This window comes from Pleurodeles waltl, chromosome 11 (genome assembly GCF_031143425.1).
Source record: "Pleurodeles waltl isolate 20211129_DDA chromosome 11, aPleWal1.hap1.20221129, whole genome shotgun sequence".
Taxonomy (NCBI): Eukaryota; Metazoa; Chordata; class Amphibia; order Caudata; family Salamandridae; genus Pleurodeles; species Pleurodeles waltl.
In genome coordinates, this window is record NC_090450.1 from 878,513,253 (window position 1) to 878,536,896 (window position 23,644).

Genomic DNA, 23,644 nt, shown 5'->3' on the forward strand with positions numbered 1-23,644 from the left:
TCCCTCATGTCATAGGGGCCATATATGGCAGCCAAATAGACTTGGTCCCTCCCAGTGCCAATGAACAGTTGTATAGAAATAGGAAGAACTGTTACTTGATTAATGTTCAGGTGGAGTGTCTGGCAGACCAGTACATCTCACAAGTGACTGCCAAGTTTCCAGGATCTGTGCATGACTCCTACATTCTGAGGAACAACAATGTCCCACACATGATGGCACGACTACACACAGAGAGGGCTTGGCTCATTGGTATGTATGCATTTGGATATGTTTCTCCGTTATAGCACCTGTCATCACATTCTTCCCTGTGGCTGTACCTGTGTTGTAACAGGTCCTACCTTTGGGCGTACAGGTGATTCTGGCTATCCTAACCTTCTCTGGCTGTTGACACCAGTGAGGTACCCTGCCACAGAAGGTGAACTCCGTTTCAATGAGGCCCACAGAAGGACAAGGTGTGTAATCAAAAGGACATTTGGCCTTCTGAAAGCCAGATTCAGGTGCTTGGACATCTCTGGAGGTGCCCCCCTCTACTCTCCCCAAAAAGTATGCCAGGTCATTGTAGTCTGCTGCATGCTCCACAATCCAGCCCTAAGATGTTAGACACTATTGCTAGCTGATGATGGCGAGGCAGCTGGGCCAGTGGCTGGTAATGCAGACATGGAAAGTGATTAGGAGGCAGATGAGGAAGGTGCAGCTGACTCTAGGACTCAGCTCATCAATCAGTACTTCCAGGGACATACAGGTATGATGAATGTGTATTTGCAAGTGTTGTATATCCACATTCATTGGTGACATAGGTCCTCGTGAGTTGAATCATCAGTGGTGTGATGTGTTCCTATCCCTGTGTGTGTGTTGGGGGAGGTGACTGAATGTGAGGTGCTGAGTTAAAATGTCTTTTCACTGACATTTGAACTCACTGCACGTTGCTAGATTCACATCTCCTAAAGACAGACCTGTATTAAGCTATGTGTCCTGCATTCTGCTGTTCCCATGTCATTAAACCCACTTACTGTGTTATGTTAATCAATGCCTCTGCTACCTATGGCTAGAGGCATTCATGGCCATTAGTCTTTGGTAACTGATTACAGATTATAGATATGCACGTGGCAGATGGCAGCTACTGTGATTTGTGAAATATTTCCTGAGACTGGTGATGTTGAACTAATATATGTTGTGCCCTGCCTAGGAGACAATCTACACTGGGCACAGCAACTATGAACTGCATATGTGATTTATGTGGCACCACGCCTTCTCTCCTGATGGAACTCTCTATCATGTTTTTTTTACAGGCTGGATAAGTGACTATACTCTTGTGTGGGCCTGGAATAGTGACTCACTTACATCTGCCCTAGGACATATCTGTTGCACTGTGTTTCCTTCAGATGATGCCTCCCTCTGCTGTCCATTACACTGCCTGTTGGTGTAGGGGGTCATACCCACATAATATTTTACAGTCAAGACATTTGTTAAAGTTTAAATAAAGACACGTAGGCAGTTGCTGTGTGCAATTGTGTTTATTGTGCATACAAGGGAAATGTGAGTAAAAAACATATGGTACATACAGTGACAAACAGGTGATGAGTGGGGTCATGGTAGTTGTAATCATCAGAGTAGGTAGCACAGCTATATGTTGCACTTGTCCAGTGTCCAAGGGCCATGGGGAAATGGAGTTATGTCATTGTATAGTCAACAGGGTGTCTCAGTGGCACACGAGGGAGAGAAATCAGGAGAGTTTCACTTCCTGGCAGTGGGTTTGGTGTTGGCATCTGCTCCAGCTGGATGTTTGGGTGGACATCCACATTTGCAGGGGGGGTTGGGGTTCTTCAGCTACAGAGGGAGGGGTGCCAGAGGCATGTGATGCTTCTGGCAGGGCTCCATTTCTCTAGCTGCCACAGAGGTTGAAGGCTCAGCTGTGATGTGGCTAGTAGAGGGAGCCTGCTAGTGGGTGGAGAAAGCACCCGGGTGGTATTGAGGTCCCTGAGCACCCCTGCAATGGAGGCCATGGTGGCATTGTGGGCCTGCCACCGCTGCATGACCTCCTGGTGGTATTCCCTCAGCAGCCTTTGGTTTTCCCCCAACATGGTAATGATCTGCCCCATCCTGTCCTGGGATAGTTGGCATGCTCCCAGGATTTGGGAGATGGTTTGCTGGTCAGTTGACTCCCTTGGGTGTCTCATCCCCTGGGCCACAGGTTCCCTCCTATAACCGTGCCCCCATGTGCCTGTGCCCCTGGCACGGTGTGCCCACTCCCAATGTCACCAGGACCTTCATTGACTTGGGTGTGAGGGGGCGATTCAGGTCCCTCTACTGTGGGGCACACAATAGATTGAACTGTCCTTGGGACACAGGTTTGGTGGCAAAGGGTTGGCTACAATGTTGGAACCACAGGGTGGGGGGTTTGATGTGGGCAGGGTGAGGCAGGGAGTGGTAGACTGACCAGGTGCCCCAGATGGGCCAGGTAGGTTGTGAATGTCCAGATATCCAGAAGTGTTGTCCTCCCTGGGGCCTTCATCCTGAGGAGGGCTGGGAGTCACTGGTGTCTTCTCCATGGTGGCACTGGCAGGGGTACCCATGGATGGAGTGAGAGAGAGTTAAATGGTGGACATGTGTTTGGTTATCTCTTTGTCTGATGCATGCAGTGGCTTGACACGATTCCCAACAATGACAGATGCAGCACAGCATACATTGTTTGTGGATAGTGTATTGTGACATGTGTACCATGCTCCATAGAGGTTGGTGTAAATCAGGCTTAGTAACTTTTGCTCAGTGGGTGGGTTCAGCTCCTGTGTGATGGTTCACAACACAGGTGTGCCCTGTTAGCTTGTGGCAATTCTGGCTTGATGTGAGTGGGAATGGCTGTACATTGCAGCATGGTGTCCAAGTGGGAGGAGGGTATGTGTGTATGCAGGGTTACTTGTCCTGTCTATGCATGTTGTGCATGTGCATGGAGTATACCGTCTTACTTTCAAGACCATGGTCAGTCCATTTCAGAGTTGTTGATCTGGAAAGTAGACATTAGTCTTGTTGACAGTGGTGTAGCTGTGTTTGGCCTTGATTGCCATTGTGTTGTGCCATTGCATTGCTGTCATTGCCATGTAGTGATCCTCAGTCGAGGCATCCAGTTGGTGCAGCTGGTGCAATAGTCATACATGCAAGAGATGTGATGTGCACATTGCAGGTTATGATGGATATCGGCTGGTGCATTGTGGGAGTCGTAGTGATTGTTATTGGCACCACTGTTGGTGCACTTGTCAGGGACTGTGTGGGCATTGGGGCTGGGTGGTGGTGTAGCATGCAGGAGAGGGGCATTAGGTGATTAGGTGGGAGGTGCAGTGGGAGATAGAGTGAATTGGGGAGTATTTGGGTGATGAGGAAGCATGCTGGACAGGACAACTGTGTGCCAGGGGAGTGGTAGTAACTTACCAGAGTCCAGCCCTCTGGGTATTCCAGTCAGGCCCTCTGGATGCAGAATGTCCACGACCTTCTCCTCCCACGATGTGAACTCTGGGGGAGGAGGTGGGGGCCCACCGCCAGTCTTCTGCACGCCTATTTGCTGTCTCGATGCCAAGGAATAAACCTTCCCCCTGAGGTCGTTCCACCTCCTCCTGATGTCCTCCCTTGTGCATAGATGGTTGCCTACGGAGTTGACAATTATCTGCCATAATCCCATTTTGTTGGTAATGGATGTTTGCTGGACCTGTGCTCCAAACAGTTGTGGTTCTACCCTAAACAATTTCATCGACCATGACCCTCAACTCATCGTCTGTGAAGCGTGGGTGCTTTTGTCGGGATATGGTGGTGGTTGTGTTGTGGGTGGGGGTGGGTGGGTGTTGTGTGTGTAAGGGGGCTTGATAGGGTGGGGTGGTTCGTTGTGTGTTTGTGTGTAGTCATTATGTGTGTTTAGTGTTGTTCGTGCAGTTGTGTGGTATGTGCTGAGTGGAAAGTGTATATGTGCCTATGGCGTACAAGTGCTAATTTGTTAGTGAATGTCGTTTTAGTTGCAAAGGATTGTGGGTTGTGTGGAGATGTGTTATACAGTGCAGTGAGTAGGTGTGTCTGGTGTGTGTATGTGTCAGGTGTGGGGTATTCAAACAGTCCAATTTGGAGCTCTGTTCTGTCTGAAGTGAGTATTTGAACACAGCGGTTCTGACCGCCAATGTTTTCCGCCATAGAAGTACCTCTGTGGTGATTTGTGGGTCGTAATCTGGTGGGTGGAATGTTGTCGGGCTGGCGATGCTGGTGGTGCAACCATCTCTTTCCCGCACTCCTGTATCCTGGTATTGTCAGACTTGTGGCTGTTTAGTGGTGGTCCTCAGAGTAGGACTCATATTGCGGCGGTCTGATTACCACCAACATGGTGGTCTTTTGGCGACCGCCACCGCGGTGGTCTTCCTAAAAGACTGCAAAAGTCATAATGAGGCCCTTAATCACTAAATATAGCCCCTGATAGGCTATTGTCAGCTTATTTGAATTTAATGATACCAGAGCTACACCCTCAGGATCCAATCACTTTTTATCATTTGTGATCATTAGTTGATTGCTCTTCTTCAGAGGTTTTGCCATTGAAACTGTAAGCACTGAATTGCTTCACTCATTCCCTGATCCCGGTGCCACATTTTCTAAGAAGAAAACTGTGAGTTCGAGGCATTTTCCTTTTTGAAAGGCAGAGAAGCTCTTGCTATGGTTTCTACTACATACCAGTTTAGTTTTTGGTTATTCAGCATGCATCTTCTCCGATGTGGCCGGGCATGGCCATCTGAACGCATGCAGATGCATTCGCCTTCCAGCGATTGGTTCTTAACCATGTTTATTTTGCAGCCATAGTCAACAGTGTCATTGCTTTGTGGAATTAATCCTGATCTCTCCTTTTAGTTTTTGTTTGTTCTATTCCTGATATTACTTTGGGGTTACCTTATTTTTGACTCTTTCCGATGAGTCTTCCTTCCCAACCCAAAATGGAGGAAGAATACTCCCTGTTGTGTTCTGTTTCATCTTTCAGGTCAAATTCCTATCAGCATATAAAAGGAGACAGAGTCAGACGACTGTGTTGCAGCTTTGCAAAATCTCTTATCATGCTTGTTCCTCACTCCAAAATGTGCCTCTCCTCCTGCTTCAGCATGCTACCTCCTGTTCCAGGCTCACTCTTGCCTATTCTGCTTGATTGATCAGCCTGAATTCTTAGAGGGTTTTGGCTGACTTCAGACTTTCCCTACAAGAAACTGTAATTTCTTCAGTTTACTAATTCCTCCCTATGCACTCTTTCCTTTATTCTGGATGTAGTGGTGGAATTTGTCTGCGGCAGGCTACATAGGTCAATTTTTGTTTACTTATTTTGAAAACATAATCCAGGGTTATTTTAAAATGTCACCCCAATAAGAACAGATTAAAAAAAAAACTATTTCACATCTGTTTTAAAGGAAAAGTGAGAGACATGCATTTAATATAATTAGATAGGCTGCAGTATCTACAGCAGGGTTCCCCAACGAATAGCTTGGGTGCTACTGGTAGCTCTGAAGTTATCTGTGAGTAGCTCCCTAAGGAGTAGTGCAACCTAGTAAATTAAAACGCTTTTGTTTGTTGAATTGTGTATGTTTCTAAAACTGAAAAAGTTGTATTTAAAAGTAAAATGTGTGTATTTTCAGTAAGCTGACGTTAGCAGGAAAAATATATTTAGGGCTTATATTTACATGGCAATTCATGCTGTGTTGGGAAGGCTTATTACTGATGTTCTTTCTTAGGAGCAAGGGGCACTGTGTATACCATTGCTATAGCATTTAGATGCATTAACATAGAAATGTATAAAGCTTGTTTGCTGTTGACATTGGAAGATGCACTGAAGTGGTCGCTGCTAGTAATCGAGCATGCAATAGCCACTGGTGGCATTTTGCCTGAAGTCCCCATACATTCAACACTGCTAATTGTGTTAGAAGTTCAAGACGATTGCTATTGAACGTAAGTAGCTGTTATTATAGAAATGCGTAGAAATCCCTCCGCTATAGACTGGAAAATGGACACTGCTCATTTAAAGAAGCACACTCTGACATTATCCTATCAGACCCTTTTTCTACCACTTGACAACACTTTCCTGGAGCAGAGATCTCGGCCGTTTTGGCTTCGTCCCTTAAAAACCTTACACAACCTTCGGACCACTCAATGTCTTTTGAGACTTGAAATGTTTCGGTTCTGTTTCCTCACAGAAAGTATATTTTTTTCTTCACACAATGGTAGCTCTTTTGGTGAAATAACCCTCTTGTGAGAGCAGGAAAACACAAGCAGATTTTCCTTGTTTACCTTACGAAAGCCCAGAAGACTGAGCACTATAGGAAAAAGCCCAGAAGGACATTAAAAGACAGACAACAATCTTTATTAGTTGACTTTGTGATGTTGACTTTGTGATGCTGGTTATGTTCATGACCGTTAGTGCTTGACTGAATATAAATAGTTTTTTATGTCTTTTTTGATAGTGTGTGGCCACACAACTGGGAGGATGTCGATATATGAGATAGATTTGAGAATGTATGAAAGTAGGTGGAGTCCCGTGTGACATCAAGTAGTTTCTTTTTTGCCATCTGTGTGATATTTTATTATGATATTTTTGGGTGTTGGCGGGTGTGTAGCTGTCTGATAGTGGGTGTGTTTGGGTATTTTTTTTTTTTGTAGAGCAGGATATGATGATAGGAATGTGAATGCAAAATGTTGCGTGTGCTTCTGCATTTAGGGCCAGATGTAGCCAAATTTTGCGAGTCGCAAATGGCCCGAATCGCTATTTGCGACTCGGAAAAATCGGAAATGGGATGCAAAAACCCCATTTCCGAATCGCAAATAGCGACGCAAGTCATTACCGACTCGCAAAATTTGCGACCCCATAGTGCGACCCGCAAATAGGAAGTCGCTTTTTGCGAGTCGCAAACCATATGAAAAAGCCACTCGCAAATTGTGACTAGTCGCAAAAAGCACATTTTGCACACCCAATTTACCATTAACTCAGAGCAGGTGGTAACCAGAACCAAAGTATAAAAGGAGACCCAAAAGGCATCAGGGCTACTCAAGATGGCGGAGATATATGTGCTAGCAAGGAGGAGGAGAGTCCACGCCGCACAGCAGAGTAGGAGGAGGAGCCAGAGACAGGAGAGGATATACAGAACCAGGCAGACACTTTTCCAACAAACTGAGGAGGAGATTTATGATAAATACAGACTTAGCAGTGCAGCAATATTAGAATTAATTGATCTACTCAATCTGCAGCTTCAACGCCAGACAGGGCGTGGCAGTGCCATCCCCACACATGTACAAGTGCTATGCTCACTGCACCTCTTGGCCTCAGGTAGCTATCAGTGGGTCATTGCTGTGGCAGGTGGGGTATCCCAAAGTGCACTCTCACGGTTTTTCAGATGTTTCTTAGATGCCATACTCACACACATGTCCAGATACATATACCTACCCAGGAATGAGGCAGAAATCAACAGCACCAAGTTGGAATTCTACAGGATTGCCAACTTCCCTCATGTAATAGGGTGTGTAGCCTGGACACATATACAAATAAGCTCTCCTGCAAATCTAGAATATCTGTTCCGCAACCGGAAGTGTACCCACTCACTGAACATCCAGGTGGTATGTGACGCCCATTATGTTATCACTGACATGGTAGCCAAATTTCCAGGGAGTACACATGACTCCTACATTTTCAGGCACAGTGGGATACACCAACGCCTAGAACATGGGGAGTTTGGAGACGGATATCTCCTAGGTATAGCTGAATACACCTTGCAGACATACACACAGATCAATGTGGAACCCATCTATGCCCAGCTAACATTGTTCATTTTGTGCCAAACAGGTGACAGTGCATATGCGCTACGACCATGGATACTTACCCTGTACTTAACACCCAGCAATGAGACTGAGAGGCGATACAACAGTGCACATAGGAGGACCCGAAATGTCATAGAGAGGACCTTTGGACTGTTGAAGGCAAGATTCCGATGCCTCCACAGAAGTGGAGGTGCGCTCCAGTATGCCCCAATAACAGCATTCAAGATAGTTGGCGCATGCGCTATACTGCACAACATTGCCACCAGACGTGGGCTATATCTCACCCCAGAAGAACCAGATTTGGAGGATGACGAGCAAGAGCTACCACATTGCCATCATGGGGATAGAAGCATTGCAAATCAAGGCAGACAGAGATGGGACCACATTGCAAACCAATACTTTGGAAGGTATGTGCTACCTGTCACCACACACACGAATGTCACACACAAAGAGCCCAGGTGTGAAGGGGAACAAACAAGAACTTTTATTAAGTGAACCTAATAACTAAAGAACTGAACTGTTGGTCAGGGGCTGTAAATGTCCACCTGCAATGAGGACACATTCACCTCATGTGCCTCAATTGTCCGCAAGTGCATAGCTCAACTCCTACTCCTGGGACGCTCAGCATGGCTAGTGCCTGGAGTGTCAGCAGATCCCTGACGTGCACTGCCACTCCTCAATACCCTTGTGTCCGTGGCAGATGCACTACTGACGGTGGAGCTCTCCTCACTATCTTGAGGTGTGTCTGCCGTGCCCCTAGCCACCTGTCTTGCCTCCATTATGTCTACAGCGTGGCTTATCGTCCCAGTCCACGAGCCACATCCCCTGCAAAGTGGCCCAAGTCCACTTGTAAACTGACTGTCCGGCGTGACAGCCCTGTAGTGTTGGCGCTGACGTGTCCAGCTCTCCAATTCCAGCCACTGCCTCCGTCTCCAGCGTCTGTTCCACACGTTCCTCCATGGGTGTGGGTGGTGTGACGGTGGATGGGCCTCCTCCTGTGCCCCTCATCTCCCGGAGGCGCTCTGCCACCCTCTCCTTGGTCCTGGAGCGCAGGTCGTACCATCTCTTTTTGAGCTCTTCAGTGCTCCTGTGGCTCACCCCTATTGCATTTACCTTCTCCTGGATGTCAGTCCAAATCTTCCTTTTGTCGGTCTCTGGCACACTGAGGGCAGCCCTTCCAAATAGCTGGTCATGGTGCTGGCAGCATTCATCTGTCAGCACCTCCAGTTCCTTCTCTGAAAACTTAAGTTTCCTCTTCCTGCTAGAGTCCTCCATTCTTGCTGCTGTTCCTCCTGGTGGTTTTTCAGCAGTTGGAAATGGGTGTGGTCCTCCCTCCTCCCAGGTGTATTTGAAAACTTCCTGCCTGTGATGTCATCAGCAAGAGCCAGGAAGTGTTTTCCAGACTGTTCTGCTGCACCTGCATGCATTTTGCGGCACAGTCGCAAATTGCGACACCCACTCGCAATTTGATTGTTCGTTTTAAGCGAGGTCGCAAAAAGCGACCTCGCAAACAGCGGACTCGTAATCTGCGGTGCGACTTCATTTGCGAGTCGCAAAATGAAGTCGCATTTTCTTGTTGGATACCTGTTAGCGAGTCGGAAATTGCAAGTCGCAACAATTCTCAATTTCCGACTCGCAAATTTTTAGCTACCTACATCTGGCCCTTAGTTGTTGATTATGTATATGATGGTAACTCGGGTAATGTATGATGATAGGTATGTGTTTGTGTGCTATTGGTTATGTGATTGCTTTATGGTATGTAAATGAGGTGAGCTTAGAGTAGTGAGATGATTATCGTATGATGAGTTGTAGCAGTATGGGTAGGCAAGATAGTATATGGTAAGCTACTTAATATGAGTGTATTTATTGGAAAGTGAGTATACAAGTGATGTAATCATGATGTCAATGGTGATGTCAACAGTGATGTTTTCAGTGAATCCATCAATGATGCCATATGAGAAGGCATCAGTGATGTTATAAATATTATTATCAGTGACATGATATGTCATGAAAAGTGCATACCTAGTGAACAAGTTATGTTTGGCGTATCTGATCATAACTGGTGAATTTCAGACGGTTTTAGATGTTGGGGGTCATTATGACCCTGGCGGTCGGTGGAAATATGGCGGTAAGTACCACCAACAGGCTGGCGGTACGTACCGCCATATTATGGCATTGGCGGGTTGGCTGAAGCTAACCCACCAATGTACCACTCCGACTGCCATGGTGGTGATAGCCGCCGGGCTGGTGATATCTATCTCCAGCCCGGTGGGCGTCACTGTTCCACCCGCAGGATTATGACCCGCCTACCGCCAGGTTTTCGTGGCTTCCTTACCGCCGCGAAAACCATGGCGGTACGCACTATCAGTGACAGGGAATTCCTTCCCTGTCCTGTTGCAGATACCCCCCACCCCACTGCCTCTCCAATGCCCCCAACCCCTACATTCACACCCCTTTCACACACACATACACACACACATTCCCACAAACATCCACACATGCATACTTCCAATCACACACACCGCACACACTTTCAAACATGCATGCAATGCACACACGCATTCACAAAACATAACATGCACACACTCACACCTTCAAACATGCACACTCGCATCCAACACTCAACACACACCCGCATACACACACATACAAACATACACACCCCCCCACACACACACAGCACCCCCACGCCTTCCCCTGTCGGAACACCCACTACACCCACTTACCTGTGTGCAGGGGGTCCTCTGGCAGGAGACGGGACAGGGCGCTGCTGCCAGCAGCAGCATCTGCGAGCAGAATACCTCTCATAATACGGCTGGTGGCGTCTACTGGCATGGCGCTGCTGCTGGCAGCAGTGCCACCTTACTGCCATCTGCCGGCATGGCCACAGCCGGATTTCTGCCATCCTTCTGGCGGAAATCCGGCTGTGGTCATATTACAGCGGATGGCTGGTAGTGGCGGCGATGGTCTTTTGGCTGCCGTCGCCGCGGAGTTAGGCGTTTTTACCGCCAGTATTATAATGAGGGCCTTTGTTTTGTAAGCATAACTTCACTTTAACTGTGTTTTTTCATGGAATTTATTAACCTCTTTTAAACATATTTTAGGAAGTCCTGGTCAAACCTGACTGTAACATCTCTTACTTTGGGCCTGATTACAAGGCTGGCAGTCTTGATTCTGGCTGTTGCAGTCCGACCACCACATTATGACCTTGGAGTTCAGAACTCTATGGTACCGCTGTCTCCGCCGGGATCAGTGATCCCGACGGGCTGACGGTGGCGGAGGTCTGAATCAGCCAGGACGGCGCAGCATGCAGTACCGCCCTTCTACGCCAGCTTTTTCATGGCAGTATTACTGGCATGAAAAGGCTGGGGGAGAACAGGTGCAGGGGGCCACAAGGGGGCTCCTGCACTGCCAATGCAATGCTCACTGTCTGCTGTGCGAGGGTGCTAGTGCACCCTGCGGCGGCAGCATTGCCGCTGGTTCGATTATGAGTCAGAGACAATGCTGCTGCCACTTTCCAGCTGGACTGACATTGGTTTCCACCCATCACCCCAGTGGGAAAATCGTAATGGGCCCAGCGGGGAGGTAGCCAACATGGTGGCAACGTCCCCGTCGGAAGTTCAGCTGACAGGTTGTCCCGTCTGCCGAACTCGTAATGAGGCCCTGTGTTTTTTCAGTGATTGTTTGGGTGTTCTGATGGCATAATGCATTCCTCATGATTGTATTACAAAAAAACTGTACACACCTTGTGGTGGCAATGAGGCAGGTTAAAATTCTATACAAAGTTTTGATTTTTTTTCCAGTGATATTAGATGTAGTGGTCCTTCATCATCTCATTCCAATCATGAGATTTTGTTTGCCACACCACATATTAGTTTTGCCCTGCATACAGTACAGTGTGAAAATGCTGAGTTGGGGATTGGTATATTTTTCCAACTCCTGCAGCAGCATTGGTGCTTCTGTGTCCGGCCAGTGGAGTTCTTAAACTTTGGTGTTGTGGTGTTGTTTTTAACCTTATTCAAGTCAAAATCTCACAAACTCTTGCTCTTATTTTGTCTTTAGGTGCCTTTGCATTGTAGAAGTCCCAAAAGAGCATAAACCTCTTTCTCCACTACAGACATTGATATTGCATAGTTTGCATGTTATCCTTCTTGCATTTCATTTTTTCTGTCTGGTGTCTTTGGTGGTTTCCTGTTTACAAAGTGCCCAATGCACAGATCAGCCCTTCTTCCTTGTTTTGAAGTTGAGAAGCTATTGACATGCTGTCCTGGAAGCTGTTTAAAGGGGTAAGAGATGGATGCAGTGTGGAACACAGCTATACATCCCACTAACAAAAGTAAGGTATTAAAAAATGACCATGTGGCTCCTGCTGCTATGAAATGGGCACTTCTTGATGTGGTAGAAGGTATGTAAAGGTAGAAGCATCAGAATAATTTTAAACTTCCAGGAGAGTCTGCAGCTTTCCATCAAAGTATGCAAACTCTAGAAGAAGTTGCACACTTGCTTTGACATGTTCAAGTTCCCAAACTTACAACACAGTTTACAAACCTAGAGAAAATACAATCATTGTTTTGACATGGTCGAGTTTACATATGTAGGGCAAGGTTTGTGAACTCAAAAGGAAACCCTCTGTGGAAAACAATATATTTTTATATGAATCTAAACGCGGGGGTGGTGGGTCCCCTTTGACCCACCAAATGGGTTGGGGGTCTGGGTCTAATCATTCTGCTTCCTTTTGCCCTTTTTACAGGCAAGCGCAAAGTGCTCCGTGATGTGTTGTAATCTCTCTTTGGGCTTCAAACCACGCCCATGTCACGTCAGTTTCTTTCATTGGTTCGTGAGCTTGCCTTTTAAAATCTGCTTGCTTTCATTAGTGAATGGCATGCATAAGTCATGCCTTTTCCGGTGTTTAGCCCTCCTCGAGCGCAGCGACCAGGTACTAAAAATATACGAGGCTCCACATTTTCCGTCCGGATTCTGGACTTCTTTTTTCACAGCGCGATCTCGCTGGGCAGAAGTTGAGCGCTTTGCATGACATCCACCCTGTTACATAGTTAATTGCACTTTTGCCGGTTACATAGATAATTGCACTTTTGCCAGTTACATGTATAATTGCACTTTTGCCGATAAATTTCACTACAAGTGAACTTTTATTTCCCTTTGTGTGTCTGCTTTGCGCTGATGACGGTCGTCAGCTCGCTTATGTGAAACTTTTACTTTTCAGTTTATATGGCAAGAAAAGTCCAGTTAGTGATATGAAAATGTTTTATTTTCATTTTCAATTTAAGTGGCAAGAAAAGTCCGGTTAGGAGTTGATGACGCAGAAAAAGAAGGAGCAACACATATTCATATATCATGTAACCAAAATCGTATAATGTAGTGTGATTTTAGTAAAGAAAATAATGTACGAGGGAAATTGTGCCCTCAGAGTAGTTCACCATTATTATAAACGAGCTTTATTAATCATGAAGAATTGAAAAATGTAGTAATCCGTCATAATTGCAAATATGTGCTATGATTTCTTGTTGAAACTGTTTTATGCTTAGCTTAAATTTAGTAGAGGCTTTGGCCTAGTTGCCTGGTCTCAAATTCAACTGCGTGGTTTTCACTTGCACTAACCAAAACATATTATTTCATTTAAAGGTTGTATTTTTCCAGTAGAAATGACTAATACACTTATCTCAAGGTTTTGTGCTAGGCTGGTTGCATCCCTTTTGATGCAAGGTCAATCTCTGCAGGTGCGGACAATAAAAGCACTGATACTGAAATATTTGGCAAACCTTGTTGCAACTTGTGTTCCAAGGCTCCAAGGACAATGTATGCATAAATGAGTACTAGGAGAAAGACACTATTCATTGGTCAAATTGAAGCCACCCTATGAACCCTCCAATGGAAGACCCTGAAGTATTTGGAATGTTTCTTACTTAAACCCACCGGAAAAAGAGAAGTCAGCCATTTTTCCTTGATGCCATCTTTGAAGCTAAATACCAGACGCCATTTTGGACGACATCTTGATGCCCTTTTCTCTATTCCAGAAAAAGAGACTTTAAGAATTCTCACCCTAGAGACTTTAACTTTAATTTGCCCGGTCTTGCCCATGCAGTAACTTTGCCCCATTCTCCTTGCTGCTGCAAGGAAACTTGCCCTTAACTCTGCCCCTTTGATATCTGCCCCATGCTGATCGAACCGGTAACTGAAGGACGAAGACTTTCCTTGTATGCTGATTGTATTTGGTAATTGTGAAAGGATAATTGTATTATGCACTGTGTTTTCCTTCTTAGGTGCCAACTGCTATTTTGATAGGGCCCAAACTAAAAGTTTTCCAAATTTGTGTTAACTAAATTCGTTTTGCATGAAGCCCCACATGCCAATGCTAATTAGAGGATAGTCGAGGTATTCACTTGACGCACCATGTTGAATTGAAATCTTGTTATGCTGACCGATGTATGAAATTAGTCAAATTCAATTACTCATAGTGATTTGTATTGCTATAACTGAATGCATTATAATTCAGATTTTGCGTAGATTATGTTTCTTCCGCCGCTATGGACAGCTAGTAATGTTCGTATACATATATCATTTGGTTTTGAGACTTATATACATTGTGCTAGCTTTGTTAATATAGAGAAATAAATTCACTAACTTTTAATAAACTGGTGTGGTTATTCATGACTGAAAGGTCATGTTGCGTCTAAATACCAACTGTTATTGATTCCTAATATGTTATTTTGATCTATTAATTGAGTATTTGGCTATCGATTACAATAGTCATTGATTATTGGTTTAAGTGATCCGACTATTCTAGGATGAGGAGAGCCCAACTCGGCTAAAAGGTTCACCGATCGCCAACGTGTCCAGGTACAGGTAATTTATAAGGGCTGGATGCGTTATCAGTAGATGGTAGCAGAGATTGATGGTTTGGCCCTTTGGGACCCCATCCAAACAATAGACGGAGTTAAGTTAGAATTTTCTTTGATAAAACAAGTTGGAGAGATGATGATGTCCTAAATCCCCAATGACTTTCCCAGAATCTCTGAGCTTGCGAATGTAGGAAATGGAGGTGTGAAAATGTTTCCGGCGTTTCTAGTGACGGTATGAGAGAAGTTAGGGTCTTGCGCTTGCACAGCTTATTGCTGCAGATTAATTGAGAAGTTTTGTGAGGATTTTATGGGGTTACAAATCCCAATAAAAAAAAAAGATTTTAGAGGAGTGTTACTCCAAAGTGTGAAAGTAGGGAAGTCGTCGAACTTCACATGTGTGTAGCGCTTTGTGCAGGAAAAATTGTCCACATGGTTGTTGATGTTGAGACGGGCCCTGCGAGGTCAAGAGACTCTGGAGTATGTTGAAAAGTGTATGAGACACTTGATTGATGTTGTAATCTGTTCGGTTTAATAGGTTGATCGGGCATGGTCAACAAGTCAGTATGAATATTGAGGAATGAAAGAAAATTTTCGACTTTGAGATTTGACGAATTCTAAGGTGCACTAGAATAGTTCATTGATAAGTTGAGAGTAAAATTTGCGGGTCAAATTTTGCTTGCGAAAGTGGGAAACCGAGAAAGATGGAATAACTGCCGAGGCTAGTGAAAAATCCCTAAGGTTTCTGAAGCGATTGTATTACCCTTCCTGTAGTAAACCGACAGATTTGTTTTCTTCTTTTTGGTTAGTGCTCGCGATATATTGCGGAAATTAGTTTTGAGTGAATTTGAATGAAAGAGGATAAGCCGCGGGACTTTGTCAGCCGCAGTGTGTGGGTGTGACGTCACTAGGAGCCATGCTGGGATAGGTTGGTTGGTGAGAAGGGTTGCGCACGGATTGGACGCAGTCCGTGAAGCGCAATTTGTGGGGAAAGGGAAGCGAAGAGTATTCTGGGAATTAAAGTCACTTATTGATTACATATTTTAGAAAAATAAAAGACGGAAAGATGAAATTTTTCAAAGCATTTAAGAGCGCCATGAGGGGAGATGTATACATTAAAGCAAATGTAGGAGAAGAAACACCGCCTGAGGGTACACCAGCTTATATTGTAATTGAAGAAAATGGTGTCGCACCATGTCTTTGGTTAAAGCAATGGTGCAAATTAACAGAGAAGCATGGAAGTGTAGCGTTCCCTATCCATGGGTCATTTAATCTAAGAGTTTTGGAGAATCTAAGATTCGCGCTATACGACATGAAAGTACCTCCAAGACCAGCACAGTTTGAGGCACTAGCAATTTGGGAGCTAATAGCTAGAAACCAACAACAAAAGAAATTTGAGACAAGAATTAGAAAAGTAGAAAAGACACTACCGGATGCTAGATGGGATAGCACACAAAAGGTTTGGAGATCAGACGTACTGCAGGGAATTAAATTGTTTCCAACAATTACTGACGAAGCAGAGACGGAAGGAAGAAAAGCTACCTATAAAACAAACAGGAGTCAGTCCAGAGATAGAGAAAACAACAGAAATTCGAAAAGATCAGACGAGTCAGACGATGAGGAGTTCATTATGCAATTGCTAAATGATCGCCCGCCACCATACGTGGAAAGCGAAAAAGGCTCAAGCATTAATACTGCCCCTCCAGAACCAATACAAGGTAATGTGACACCGAATTTGAGAATATCACAGAGGCAGAGCAGTTCCGATATGCCCCTTTCACCACAAATACCACAAATTCAGAGGATATATCCTGACGTGCATAAATTGAATCCTGTCGATAATTATCAGCCGCAGGTTCAAAGGCGCTGCTGTGATGAGCACAATCTGGGAATGACTTCTGATTTAATGGCGCAGGGAGGACAGAATTATCAAAGACAGACATTGATTCAAGCCGAATCAACACAAATTTTGATGCCCCAAAAGCAGGTACAAGAAGTGCCGAGGTACACTCGAGTAACAGAGAGCCAGTTAGGTATACCAGCAATGATGAACCATAATGTGGGGATTAACATGCCACCGAATTCGGGGAACAGACAGAATCCAGATGCAATATCTCTGCCTATCACCGTAGGTCCACCAGTGCCATTGTATATACGGGCAAACCCAAACGTATGCGATCAAGGCGTAATGACACAAAGTGAGACAGGGAGAAGATGCATAGAAAACACTCCAGAAACAACCCCGGTAGGAACACTGCCAAATGGATCTGGGTCCTTATCGGGATTTAGTCCAATTCCAATTTGTGCTCCGTCGACTGTGGTAAGGTCAAAACCACCACTATTAGTGCCGTTGACTTCAAAAACTGAAACGTTGCAGCAACCATCAGTGGCAGCTGGTGTAAGCGCTACATTGATGGGGTTGAACGCACAACAGCTAACACAATGGTTCAACAGTCTGAACTCCCCACAGAGTACATCCAGCGGGAAGGGAGAAGAATACCTGAATAAAATAAGATTGGGCATGGAAGCAGATAAACTAGTAGAGGGAACGATGGGTTCGAACAGGTTAGAATCATACACAGAAGAAGAGCTGAGATACATATGCCCTAGGATTACAAGAGAAGTGAGCAGCATACACAAGAAGTTACAAGAAATTGCAGACAGAAACGAGATCGATATAGGTAAGACTAAACACTTGAGCAGAAGTTATAGGTTAGACTTTGAGACAAAAGACTTTGAACACATGAGATCCGCAGGGATGAAAACACACCTTAAGGAGATACTGCAGAGCGCGCAGGTCTGGAGATGTCTAGATAAGTGGGAGAGCAGGTGGGTTAAGAAAAAGGACAAAAAGAAGGAAAGTACCCCAGATCGGAATGAAAAATCACAACAGAATGACGACCTGATAACCATGTTGCCAACGAGAGAAACAGCAGGGGGAAAACTTGTACATGTACCATGGCACAGGTGCGATATTCAATCCTTTATGGACGATTTCCCTAAATTAAGAGAGAAGCCGATTGAATGGTATCAACAAACAGATAGATTTGTGAAACTCGCAAAATTTCTTTGGGAAGACCTGAACACATTATTCAAAATTATGGTTCCGGCAGATTTGTGGGAATATTGTAAGAGGGCTGTAAGTTGGCCGACAAGTGAACCAGAAACGGACAGGGACACTGGTGCACCATCACCTACGGTGATGAGTTTATACCATAAGGTGATTGAGCACCTGAAAACAAAAGTTGCGTCGAAAAATGTGGATTGGCAGAGGATTGACAGAACAGCACAAGAAGTTAAAGAGTCGATACATGCGTATTATGAGAGATTGTTGAAAGCGTTTAAAAATTACAGTGGCACGGAAACGATTGAGGCAAAGGACATGCTCCATTTTGTATTCAGATTTGTGGAAGGGTTGAGACCCGAGATCAGTCAGATGATTAAAATGCATTTGATTTGTTGGCAGTCAAAGTCGATCGACGAAGTGTTGAACTACGCAAAATACTGCAGTGATGAGATTGAGACAAAGCAGAAAAGGTTGAAAGAAAAGGTGATGGTGATGCAGCTTAGAGCAGCTCAGACAGGTTTGCAAGGTTTTCAACAACAGTTTCCGCAGCAGCAACAATAGGGAAATGCTATGTTTCAGCCACAAATGGCAGGCAGAGGCCAAGGAGGTTTTGTGAATAATGGTCCTGATTTAAATACTGTTATGATTCCGAATGGTATACAGGCAATGAAGAAGGTGATGCCATGTCACATGTGCGGAATCGTCGGGCATTGGAAATGGGAGTGCCCAATGATGGTGCAGGAAGGTGTAGGTCAGCAAAACAATGATGTCAATGCATTTCAGAATATGAGAGGACCGAAATTGAGAGGTCCAAATCAAAATTTTCAAAATAATGTAAATCAGATGCAGGGTTTACAACCCATACAATCGCAGCAGGTGCAAATGCCCCGTGCACAAATGGCACAGTTGCAGCCAATGCAACAGCAGTTTTCTATGGTACCTAATCAGCAAATGCAAATACCCTTAGCACCAATGAATCAGCAGCAAGTAATGCTTCCTCAACAGGTCGCGGGTCAAGGGATCAACCAAAGTGACACAGTACACCAATTCCCGTTACACAGTGAGAATGGAATGAACAATGCGTGGGAGAATGAAAGTTCAGATGAGGAGGGAAATTGTATGCTTGCAGCATCCCTAGAAGTTGATCATAAGGGTCCGTATGTGGAAGGAAGAGTTATGGGTCACCGCGTTTCATTCTTGGTTGACACAGGAGCTACACGCTCTACAGTTAGGAGCATCGAAGTACCAAATTTGCCACTTTCAGGGAGAACACTTCAAGTAGTGGGAGTAGCAAATAGGTATCTGACAAACTCAATCACAGATCCAGTGCAAGTCAGAATTGGTAACTATCAAGGGTCACATAGATTTGGTGTGTGACTCGAGCCCAATATCACTATTAGGGAGAGATCTATTGTGTAAATTGGGATGCTCGATTATGTGTTCAAATGATGGAATTAAAATTCAGACTAACAGTGATGGGGAAGAAGAGGACAGTGTAGGAGGGGACGAAGTGGAAACTGTCGATGAAGAGTATCCCTTGATTACTCTTTATCCAATGCTTACTGAAGCAAATATTCCTGCTGAGTTACAGGAAACAGTTGGGAAGGAAGTGTGGGATATGACAGGGAAAGAAGTAGGAATGGTCAAAGGAGTAGAGCCAGTGAAAGTGACTGTAAAACCCAATGTAAATTTCCCCAGACCCCACAATACCATATGGCACAAGACACCCTCATGAAAGTCGCCCAACTCATTGATGAGTATGTAAAACAGGGAGTACTAAAAGAAGTGTTAAGTAGCCCATGCAATTCACCATTCATGGGACTAATAAAACCGAGCGGAAAGGTCCGGATTGTTCAGGATTTGAGGAAAATTAATGACATAATAGTCAAATGTTGTCCCGTGGTACCAAATCCAGCTGTGATAATGTTTCAAGTTCCCTGTGATGCTGAGTGGTTCTCAGTCATCGACTTGTGACAAGCATTCTTTTCTGTGCCTCTTCATGAGGACAGCCAATTTCTCTTCTGTTTCAAATTCCTAGACAGAGTCTACAGTTGGTGTCGAATTCCTCAAGGGTTTTCGGAGTCACCATCAATTTTCAATCAGATTCTAAGAAAAGATTTGGAATCATTGGAATTACCATTTGAATCAACCTTAGTACAGTACATTGACGATTTGCTGATCGCATCCAAGACAGCAAGTGACTGTACAGCTGATACCATTGCCCTATTGAACCATTTGGGAAGGAACGGCCACAAAGTGTCCCCTTCGAAATTACAATTCTGCCAGAAGAAAGTGAAATATTTGGGTCACCAGATAGAGAAAGGGTCGAGAAGAATCATGAAAGAAAGAATAACAAGTGTACTTCAAATGAGGCCACCGAAAACAAGAAGGGAGGTGAGAACGTTTTTGGGAATGGTGAGCTACTGTCGCCAATGGATTCTCAATTTCTCAACTCTAGCAAAACCATTACTAAAACTGACCCAGAAAGATGCGCTGGATGAAATAGAGCTGAAAAGAGATGAGATGGATGCTTTTATTGAATTGAAGGAATGCATGTGCAGGGCTCCAGCCTTAGGTATGCCTGATTACACAAAGCCTTTTACATTGTTTTGTCATGAACATGATGCATGTTCCTTGTCTGTCTTGACTCAAGCCCATGGTGGCGTAAACAGACCAGTAGCATATTTTTCAGCTACTTTGGATCCTGTCGCAGCAGCACTGCCAGGGTGCTTGCGTGCCGTAGCAGCAGTTGGTATCAGCCTAAATCAGGGTGAAGGAATAGTGATGGGACATCCTTTAACAGTCATGGTCCCTCACTCAGTCGAGATACTTTTAACACGTTCCCGAACACAGCACATGACTGGTGCTAGGCTTACAAGGTACGAGACAATAATTTTGGGTTCACCTAATGTGCAGCTGAAAAGGTGCACTACGTTGAATCTAGAAACCTTGTTTCCCAGTGAAAATGTCAAAATTGAGAACGCTGAAGACATCGAGCACGATTGTCTTCAGGTGACTGAATTTTGTACAAAACCAAGACCTGACATCAAAGACACCCGATTGGAAGAAAACAATCAAGTTATTTTTGCTGATGGTTCATGTTTAAGAGATGCACTAGGAATATTGAAAGCAGGATATGCTGTATGTACAATAACAGGTGTTCTGGAAGCATCTTGGCTTCAAGGAGTTTACTCTGCACAAGAAGCAGAACTGGTAGCACTTACTAGAGCTTGCCAACTTTCCGCATTAATGAAAGTCACCATTTACACTGACAGTCAGTACGGATTTGGAATAGTGCATGACTTTGGACAGTTGTGGTCAAAAAGAGGCTTCATGACCTCTTCAGGATCACCAGTGAAAAATGGTGAAAGAATAAGAGAATTGTTACATGCCATCCAGCTCCCAGGAGAATGAGCAGTGGTAAAATGCAGTGCACACTCAAAATCACAAAACTATGTTTCTCTGGGAAATGGGTATGCAGATCAAGTCGCAAGGTTTTGCGCATTGAACTGTATATTGCTCAGAGACAAATGGAACTTGATAAATGAGCCAGAACTTGAACCAAGTGAAGCTTTTGCTCTAAAGGTTGTAGATACAATCGATGAATTGAAGTCCCTACAGAACGATGTTAGTTAGGATGAGAAACTCTCATGGAGCAAATTACAATGCTTAAAGAAACCAGATGATTTGTGGGTTTCAAGTGAAGGGAGATTGGTTCTACCAAACAGTCTTTTGACGCAGTCAGCCAGACTGTATCATGGACAAGCCCATCTTGGAAGGGATGCCATGGTTAGGCTATTCAAAATTGATTGGTTTAATCCCAAATTCCGTCAAGTTGCTGAAGCAGTTTGCCATCGTTGCGTCATTTGCCAACAAATGAATGTAGGGAAGGGAACAGTAGTAAATTTGAGCCATATTGGAAGAGCGGGAGGTCCCTTCAGCAGGATGCAAATGTATTTTATTGAGATGCCAGTGCATGGAAGCTTGAAGTATGTGTTGGTGATTGTGTGAATTTTTAGTCACTGGATTGAAGCATACCCTACACGCAGAAATGACAGCCTTACAGTTGCAAAACTACTCTTTAGAGAACTAATACCACGTTTTGGATTCCCGATCTCCTTAGAATCAGATAGGGGAAGTCACTTCAATAACGAAGTAATAAAATTACTGTATGCAGCGCTGAACATTGAGCAAAAATTGCATTGTAGCTACCGCCCTGAAGCATCAGGACTAGTGGAGCAAATGAATGGCACATTGAAATCGAGGATGGCGAAAAGATGTGCATCAACAAATTTGAAATGGCCTGACGCATTGCCCTTGGTGTTAATGTCAATGAGAAACACCCCTGATAGGAAGACTGGACTGTCCCCGCACGAGATCCTCATGGGCAGAGCCATGAGGCTTCCAGCAGTTCCTGCAAAGCTCTTTTGAATATTACAGATGATATAGTGTTGGACTACTACAAAGGTCTAGCTGATGTGGTGCGCTCTTTTTCTCACCAGGTGGAGGCAACCACCTTGCCACCGATCCAAGGTCCAGGACACGCCCTGAAAGCAGGTGACTGGGTTGTGATAAAGAAGCACGTGAGGAAGTTGTGTCTGGAACCCCGTTGGAAAGGACCTTTTCAAGTGATTCTGACAACTACCACCGCTGTGAAGTGTGCGGGAGTTCCCAACTGGATTCACGCCAGCCATACGAAGAGGGTGACGTGCCCCACAGAAGAGGAAGTTGAAGCGCTGAAATCGCCGGTGACTGACAAGGAAGTACCAGGCACCGAGACAGAACAAAGAGAACCTGGAGGTGAACAAGCAGAAAGAGAGGAGAGAGAGATATTTTCTGAAGGAGAAATAGCTGATCCATTTGAGGAGAACGGAGGAGAAACATCAGAAAGTGACGAAGATCCTGAGGGTGACAAAGAGCCTGCGACAGGTGAAGAAGCAGGAGAGCCTGATCAGAGGAAGGCTTTCCCAGAAGCAGACGATACAGGAAAAGAAAAAGAAAACCTGATTGACCTCCTAGGGGAAGAAAAAGAGACGGGACAGGGTGAAATCATTCAATCTCATCCAGAACCGGTTACAGGTCCCTCGGGTGAAAACAGTGCGAAACGAAGGCAAAGCATATCACCAGTGAAACTAAGGACTAAAGAAATATCAAATGAAAATGAAGGGCCAAAGTTGAAATAGAAAAGAAAAGAAGTGTCTGTCACAATAACAACACCAAGTGAAGAGAAAGACCCAGCCAAGGAAGAAAGTACCAGCGAGAAAGAATCAAAACGAGATGCAAAATTGAAAAGGAAAAGAATACCTAGTAGAAGATATTCTGGTCCAGAGTGGACATACAAAGCCACTAACGACTGGTCAGACGAATTCCTATCTCTCAGTCTTGAGAACGAAGAAGCAGAACTTCACTTTGGCACTTGAAAAGTGAAATTCCATGAACATTACCGAATAAGACATTGACAACCTGATTGACTTTTAAACCGGCTAAGATATTGCCCTAACTTGATTGACTTTGAAACCAATTTTGAGACAACGCTGCTAAACCGATGAGAGACTAAGCTGCTAAAAGGAACCGTGTGAACATTGAACTCGTTCAGCTTTATACATATCTGCAAATCTGATTTGATAAAGTGTCTTCAACTTTCTGATTTTATATAGATCATGACAGGCTACACTACACAGGGAAATAAGATGAAGGGTTGTAAATACGTGTGTATAGGTCTAATAACTGCATGTGTACTAATCATTGTAGCAATAGTTCTTGGAATGCATGGAAAGAATGAGAGAGAAACGAATGATGCTTCTACTTCTAAACCTACTACTGAACTAACTACTTTAAAGAGACTCGAACAAGACGAAAGGCATTTGCATGATAAGAAGGACCTTTCGTCCAATGTTTTCTATTGCTT